The sequence below is a fragment of the Onychostoma macrolepis genome, chromosome 08, assembly GCF_012432095.1.
Source record: "Onychostoma macrolepis isolate SWU-2019 chromosome 08, ASM1243209v1, whole genome shotgun sequence".
Taxonomy (NCBI): Eukaryota; Metazoa; Chordata; class Actinopteri; order Cypriniformes; family Cyprinidae; genus Onychostoma; species Onychostoma macrolepis.
This window is the reverse complement of record NC_081162.1, coordinates 4703481-4712603: the sequence shown is the minus strand read 5'-3', so window position 1 is coordinate 4712603 and position 9123 is coordinate 4703481.

Genomic DNA, 9123 nt, shown 5'->3' with positions numbered 1-9123 from the left:
TCAATCCCAGCTGGCCCTCAGAGACAGCTGCATTCACATCAGACCCCTAATTAACCACACCAATACATTTGACATGCATATGTCAACACAATCTGATGCTCCCCTGACTATTAATTTAAAATCCATTCATTGTGCAGATCTTTATCAGTGTTTTTCATGAGTCTGAGGTTGTAAAATCTTTTTTCCCCTCTTTCTTTCTCACTCTCCATTGTTTGCATATAGTTTGTATAGATATATATGACCTGCTGATTACATTGTCCAAAGCCATAAACAGTTTAAACGGAGTTAAAGCTTAGCCATCTGTGCCTATCTGTTACATTTTAGCCTATCTGTTGCTATTTGCAAAATAGAATTTGCCAAACCAGAGGACAAATGAAACCTAAGGACAAATTAATACAGCATTAAGGCAACAACACTATATTTTTCAACAATAGTCAACTATTTTTCTTGTTAACTAGTGCTTAAAAAGGGAATCCTGCAAAGATTTTCACTGCGGTCAATTACATATAGCCACTGTGTGCATACTGATGATGTTAATCCAGCATTGGAAACACTGGGAGACGGTTCACACTTTATGTGTGAGAGGTAGTGGGTTCATATCCCGGACGAGCCCCCAATTTATGGTTGCATTCAAATTTGAAGTGACAATCCCCATGGAGGGAAGTTTGGAAAGCACAGGGCAATTGTGTGATATAATGTGGCGATTTGATACACACTTGGTAAAAGCAATGAAAGTCTTTGTCATCCTACAGTGACCTTCAAGGGGTCCACAAACTCTGTCCTGGAGGGCCGGTATCCTGCAGCGTTTAGCTCCAACTTGCCATAACACACCTGCATGTTTGTTTCTTGCATGCCTAAGCCCTGGATTAGCTGGTTCAGGTGTGTTTAATTAGGGTTGGAGCTAAATTCTGACACTGGCCCTCCAGGACCGAGTTTAGAGACCCATGGCATAAACCATTGTTTGGAATTTGCGCTGTTTGACTGAAATTATTTCTCTGAATATGCTATGGTAGGGTGATTCACCACAAGTCCTGGAAGTCCACTGTCCTGAAAAACAAAATTCCCTAGTCAAACACACCTGGACAAGCTTGTTCAGGTGCTTTTGATTAGGGTTGGAGCTAAACTCTGCAGGAGAGTGGGTCTCAAGGACTAAAGTTGCCCAACCCTGACCTATCCCGTTAAACCCACTAGATGCAGCACTGCAAATTTGTTGCTGGCAGAAATAGAGAAGAACAATGCAAACAGATCTTGGTTACATCAAAACATCTAGGGGCTGTTTGCACAGAATGTGGTTTGGCATTCCACTACACTGCTTTTCCATTGTTTCTCTGTGTAAATATGCTCTAGACCAGGGGTTTTCTAACCTGTCCTAAAAGCCGCCCAGCACTGCTCAGCTTTTTTCTCCCTGTCTTAACACTCCTTATTTAACTCATCAGCTCATTAGTAGAGACTGCAAGACCTCAATTAGGAGTATCAGATAAGGAAGACAAAGAAAATGCGCAGTGCTGAGGGGCCTCCAGGACAGGTTTGAAAACCTTTGTCCTAGACCAGTGCTTCTCAAACCTGTCCTGGGGACCCCCATCCACTGCATATTTTGTATGTCTTACTTATTTAACATGCCTGATTCAGTTCATCAGCTCATTAGCAGAGTCTGCAAAATTTGATCTGGGTGTGGCCTATGAGGGAGACACAAAAATGTGACAAAGGAGACACACAATAATCCTATTCCTGGATCTCTACGTTCCTGCAAAGTTAATCTCCAACCCTTATCAAACCTTATGCCTTTACAGACAGGTGTGTTGGATCAGGGTTAATATGTGAACTTTGCAGAAGGTAGCATTCTAGATAAAGGAATAACCACTCGACGGATGTCTTTGACCATTACACTTACATCTTGCACAAGTGCTGTATATTAGAACAAGGTAAAAGAAGTTAAGCTTTTAAAAGAATATGTGTCAAGACCTTAAGTTTTGTCCAATTCACTGCCTTGCATCTAAAGAATTTTAATGCAAAAATGCTTTCTTTTCTGTGAACTGCCTCATAAAAGTGCTTGGGTGGTTTCGTCTGGACTCCATGTATAATATGAATTGTTTGAAATAAAACCATGATGCTAATTAAACACACATGAACCATCAATATTCAAGGTCTTGGGGATTACTAGAAATTTTAAGGCAGGTGTGTTGGAGCTAAACTGCAGGATTGGACACCCCTGGAATAAACAATTTAATGCCATGCTTGATTTGGTAACTGCATTTGGTCATTGCACTCTCTTGTTGGTTTAGGAGGCAAGTCAGTAGGATTCAAATCCCAGATGAGCCCCTCATTTACTGTTAGCGGTAGATGACTTTTCTATACAGTGGTCACATAAAGTAATTTGACAATGCACATCTCATTGAATTAAAAAATGTAAAACTAAATGGCATATGCAAATTATTTTAAACCATTTCTCAGAGCAAACTATTCTGAGCCACTGCGGATGTTTACAATAGGATATATTGTATTCACAGCTTCATAAAGACATACACAGACAGAGCTGCCCTAGCAAACGAAACCTACCTCACCCACAATGCACACACACACACACATATACACACATAAATGCAGAGGTCCTCTATGGATGAGTGAATTATTTAGTTGTATATGAAAGAACGTTATTGACTGATTATTCTAAATTATTAATTTGTGAAGATGCTGGTCGGGGGTGGGTTGGTGTGGGGGTGTTTGTGTGAGAGAGAAAGAGAGAGAGAGAGAGAGTATCTTGTAAAAATGAGGAATGCGGTGAGAAATATATGGAGGTAAAGACGAGAAGATGGTAGAGGTCAAGCACAGGAAGTGAAACATGGTACCCAAACAAGAAAAACGGTGACATTGCATCCTTTACATTTAGACCAATATTGAACATGGACATTGGATACACGAGGGGATGTGCAGGCCGATCTCAAGCTATAAGATCCCAATATGTGCTGTTCGTTTACATCAGAAAAAAAATACCATGTAGACAGGCAGGCTCTTTGTTAATTGGATGTAAAATAGAAATAGGCTCATTTTAATTTTAATATTAGATAAGCAAACAATAAAAAGTCAAAATAAAATACAGAAAAAGCACAGTAACATTATTGAAGTAGATTTTAAAATTTTGGGAGTGGGGATATTCTGCGTGGTTTGGATGTTTCTAAGCAGCTTCTTCAGGATTTGAGATATCATTCGAAGTTAATTTGAGCCATAGTCTTGGCAAACACTAATCACTAATTAATTAGTGATGGACAGCTAATTCTTGGAGTTCAAGGAATGCTAGTGATGAAACTGAACAACAGTGGTACACATGAAGCCATGCCACGATAACATCTTGATCTTTGATTGTGAGACATTAAAATCTTGATCTTGAACTCATGGAGAACTCCTTAGTTTGAATCAGCAAGTCAACAGGAATTACCAAATGACTCTATATCAGTCAATCCTCCTTCTGGATTCCCACTAATACTTCAAAGTGATGCTGCATGCGTTCACGCTGTTATTACCAAAGACTCAAGATGACAACACATGACTTTCTATTTGGAGTTGTTCGCGTCCTCAGACTGAGAATTATGCGCTTCTATAGATCAATTTGGAGTAGACGTCACAGTTACGTCACTTGCAGCTGCGCACGCATAGTGGTGGCAGAAAAACACTGGTAACACTGGTAAAATCCATAGAATAAGTAAAAATATATATTTTGTGCCTTTGGATGTCAGATTGCAAATAATATTTATAGGATATTGTCGTCAATTGTTTAAATTGTTTAAATTTGATTTAAACAATACGAACGTATTAGCCCTACAGTTACAGCATGAAATAATTTTTAAACCTATTACTATTAACATTTTACATAACATTTATGTATTTTATCTCACAATTCTGACTTTTTTTTTCATGCAAATGCAAGTTTATTTGTCCTAGTTCGGACTTTATAAGTCGGTTTAACTCAACAATAGCGAGTTTGTCAATTCTGAACAAAACAAAGTCCGAAGTCAGGGACATAAACTCATGACTCTGAGTCGAGGGGAAAAGAGAGAATGACAAGTTGATTTTCCTTATCTGAATTAAGAGATATAATCTCGGAATTGCGAGAATAAAGTCAGAATTTTGAAATATAAACTCAAATTTGCCTTTTTTTATTCCATGGCTTCCATAAACTGCTACTTGAAAATGGTAATTTTCTGCCACCAGATAGGCTCCACCCACAAAAAATGTCATCACTGTTTGCAAACACCGAATTGGTCTATAGCACCACTATCAATGCCTAAATTAATGTGTAGTGGCCAGGTGGTACAGCTGTCATAAGTTGGAGCTCTCTCTTTCTATGAGGACATGAATGCTTTTTACATGTTGAAACCTCGAAATTACAGTAATTTCAATATGGCGTGAACGCACCTATAAGCTCTAGGCCTAATTAAATAGACCTGAACCAACTAATTCAGGATGTTGGTCCTCCAGGAGCTGGATTGGACATCCCTGCTCTTCATTGACCACTGGCACTGGTTAGTGTCAGGACAAATTAAGCATCTCTGTTCCTCTCCCGGCTTCTCCCTTCTTCAGGGGTGTCCATTTATGTTCCTGGAGGAGGGCCACTTTTTAGCTCTTGCCCTAATTAAAGTGACGTGTGCCTTGCTCAAGGGCATCTCAGTCGTGATATCGAGGTGGAGAGAGAGCGCTGTACCAACTCTCTTACCATTAGGCCACAACTTCCCCAATTAAACACTGAACCAACTAATGAAGGTCTTCAGGATCACTGGAAACTTTCAGGCAGGTGTGTTGGAGCTAAACTCTGTTGGAAGGTGGCCCTCCAAGAGCAAGATTGGAAACCCCTAGTCTACTTTCCAACCAGTATTAAGATCGGTGATTGATCACAAGCTGTCCACCAGGATGCATTGCTGCTTCCACCTGGTATTCACATGTGTCCCCAGTGTATCTGCTGTTGTAACCTATAGTGCGTTGTAAAATTATTCACATTGTATTATCACACAGGTCACAGTTTACCAGGGGTGTCCAATCCTGCTCCTGGAGGGCCAAAGTCCTGCAGATTTTAGTTCCAACCAGCTCCAACACACTTGCCTGGAAGATTCTAGTGAGTCTGAAGGCCTTGATTCACTGTTTCAGGTGTGTTTAATTAGGATTGGAGCTAAACTGCAGGACAGTGGTTCTCCAGTAACAGGTTTGGACAACCCTGTGGTTAACGATTGTACTTTGTTTTAAGCCTGAAACTGTTAGTCTTTGCTGTTAGTTGAATGTGTGTTGTCTTCTGTTCTGTGTTTTAATGACTGTTTCTTGATTGTTCAGCACTTTGGTCTGCAGGTGCAGTTGTAAAGTGCTATATAAATAAAGTGAAATGAAATGAAACACACTGCACGATTTCCAGCTGTCTCAGATGAAAGATTGGCATTGTGAAACAATCGTGGCGATTTCTGTGATCGTGGCTCCTAATCGGAGGTCCTATGTCATACAGTCAGAGATGTTCAAAGACGGCCGTTGTCATGGTCTTGCGTCCAAAGATAGCCTACGATACAGCATAATCATGAAATCAACGCGACATAGCGCTAAAACATATAACTGCTTACCTCAAGCTCTTACCCCTTCCTCTTTCACTGCTTCCACTTTTTTTCAGCACACATAAAAACTACAACTGCTAAAGTGTGCTTTATCATGCTCTTTTTGTTTATCACTAGCGTATGCTGATGACATTTTATTCTTCTGTAGTAACGTGCGTCGTGGTGTACGAGTCAATAAGTGTCATCAATGTACAGTCTACACAGATGTCGTAGCCAGGTTTATTAGATCCATGTCGCACAGTGTGATATGCAATGATCTTATAGGATTGCTAAAATCGTGCCGTGTGTCTCATTGATACAAAATTTTATTTGTTCTCTGATATCTACATAGAAGGTATGTGGCTTAGGCAAGGGCAAAAAAAATCTCCAGAAACGGGCTTACATGTCCATTTAAAACCCTAGGATTTCTCCCTAGAATGAAATGGTCTGTTATTACCTCATTTGGAAGGGTCATGAATAATAATGTTGAGCTCTGCTCTGATTGGCTGTTTCACAGTACGGCTCATTTCAGTAGCTCACACAGCAGGAAGGAAACACAGGGAAAATATATATTTCAATACTTTCTCACGCAGTTATATCGTTGGGTAATTATACTGTATTAATATTATTAATATGTATTAATAAGGCATTGAAACTGCTTTCGAATGCACAATAGCTTTTTAGTTTCACTTTCACTTTCGAGATTTGCGATCGCACGTACTGTTTATACTACGGCTCAGCAGTACTTGCCACACATTTTACAAGATCAGATGCTTGTCAGTGGTGCTCAGGATCTGTAAATAATTCGCCATCATCCTCAGTCATCTCTCCTTACTCTGTATATATGGTAAGTGAAATCTTATGTACTGTAATGTAACAGGTTACCACTAGCGAGGAGCTAACCATGTCCCTTTAGAGGCTCGCATTATTTGCTTTCCGTGCCTTTCTGAATACAGACACCAACCCATCCCTGCACTTCACATCCCCTGCACAGCCTGCAGAACTTCTGAGGATTCTGCTGTGCAGGTTCGGCTGGCGGCTGGCCTAGAACATGGCAATGTATATGCAAATGTTGGAGGTGTACACATTAGTGATCCCGACTGTAATGTCACAGTTGGTGTTATGTTCTGATTCGCCTATTTTTCAGTGGTCTTTTGCATTCACGAGATTTACATAAGAAGGAGGAAACAATGGTGTTTGAGGCTCACGGTATGTCATTTCCTTGTACAAAACTGCTATTATTCAACTATGCCAAGGTAAATACAGTTTTCCATTCTATGGCACCTTTAAAGAAAACACAAAACCATAACATACTGATGCGGCATATACTGTATTCACCTTCTTCGCTTTTCCCCAGATTACAAGGCTTGGGGCCCCAAAAATGGGTCTTTTAACCACTCTGTACATTTTGTTAGCAGGGCAAATGGACTGTCAGATAACCAATAACTTCTGACATGGTATCATAATGTGCAATGTAGTTCTTTAGCTTAATTAGGGGTTAAAATTTGGGCCTCTTATGGAAAACCAATTACCTATGGTACCCACTGCATATTCTGCAGTATTCAAACACACATATAAGACAACATAAATAATATTCCATATAAAACCTATCTCAATTTAAACTCATGTAGGCTACATCTAATGGTTATCTTACATTGTTAAATCAATATTTGCCCCTGACTGGCTGATCATTGTACTCAATGTGGTCTAATACCGTTAAAGTGTTTCACCATTAGCATCCCAATTCACCGCAGTGGCAGTTCCTCTGGTATTTAGCACAACATGTTTTCAATATGTACTTCATACTGTCAGTTTTGTTTTGGATGATGTCGATGTCGATGTCTGACTTTACTAGCACAACATTCATCAGCATTAGCACTTTGTCCTAATTTTTCTGTTCATCTGAGCAGTTCATGTCCATTAACTCTGGAGCCTGCTCTAATAAGAAGTACCATGATACTACCATGCCCAGACAGCAAGCAGTGTCGGCCCATATCTGGCCCGCATGGATTTCACACGGGCCAGATGTGGGCTGGATCTGGGCCAAAACTATGTTGCTATCTTGGTGGTTTTTGGACATGGTTTATGGTATTCTTTGGTACCCCTATATGGATCTATTTTGAAAACCAAATTAAACCTAGTATATAAGATCAAACTTAAATCAAGCCCATGCTCTGTTGGCTTTGGTAGTTAAAGACAGAATGGTACAGTACCACAGCACAGTTTACTACTGTGGTAAAACACATTGACCCAGAGTACCCAAAGCCTGCTGTCAGCAACTGTTTTCTCTCTACACGTTGACACTAAGCAGCCGCTAATGTGGTCAATCTGATGAATAGACCTCACATGCTAATATCCCGAATGATCTTCCATACTTTCCCAGAAGAAAAGCCCTGACATCTGGATGGATCTGTGTTTACTATTTAAACAGACCACGAAACCTCACAGTTGTCCACATAATGTATTGGAATGGCATTTAAAAGTGAATATCTCTGAGGATGCAAGGTGGAAACTATCCATTTAGAATGAAGAGGAGGGTCCTGTCATAAAGAGGTGGCCCTCTCTTTAAATTTTGATGAAACCTTTTTTTTTTTTTTTTCTCAGCCTTACAAAACTTGGGTGTCATCCTTTGTTAAAAGTTCTGGGCACTGTTCAGTGTTATATATGAAATATACAATATTGCATCCCACTGACTTTCATTGTATGGAGAAGAAGAAAAAAAAAACATCAAAAAGCAAAATCATACAGGTTTGGAACAACATGAGGAAAGTAAATCATTTAAATGGTTTACTCACAACTGTGGTCTCTAGATATGGCTCGGATCCCTCCATTATAGTACATATATTATTTAAAAAAAAAAAAAATATATTATTGTATGTAAATATATTATAGGCCAAAATATTAGACTGATCACCTAATATTTTGTAACACCTCTCCTCTCCCACACTATTTGAGGTCTCATTCCTGTTTGTAATACAATTGACATGCTGCAGTTCAATACTATAAGAGTTATAAGTCTTCAAACATTATGTATATAAAACTGCAACTGGTTTGAAATGATGAGATTAGAGGATCTTTGTTTGTTTAGAGCTGCGGTTGTTTGCACTCTCATACACACTCGGTCCTTTGAGAATTCTGCTACACTTTGAAAAATCCAAGTGATTGCACTGAGCGCCATGGATGTGTTTTTAAAAGCATTTAGCCCTCTGGCAATTAGTTAGGTCTTAATGTACAATGTCAAAACAAGCCATCGATCCGCTGATTGATCAGTCCTCCCTTTCTTTCCCCCTCTGCCTACGTCAGTGAAACAGGAATTGGAACAAGTTCTTGTTTTATTCTCTTGAAGCTTCAGATCTACTACAGCAACACTAATGCTACATAAACTTTATAGATTGTGCCATTTCATCATAAATTGTTTTTAACTTGCTCTGGTCTCCATCACGTTACTGTATGAAGTAAATTTTAAGGCTGGCAGCCAATAAGACATAAAAAAACATGGCTGTCAATAAAGCATTTTAGTGCCTGTAGGTCAATACGTTCGGCCCATGTTCTCAAAGCA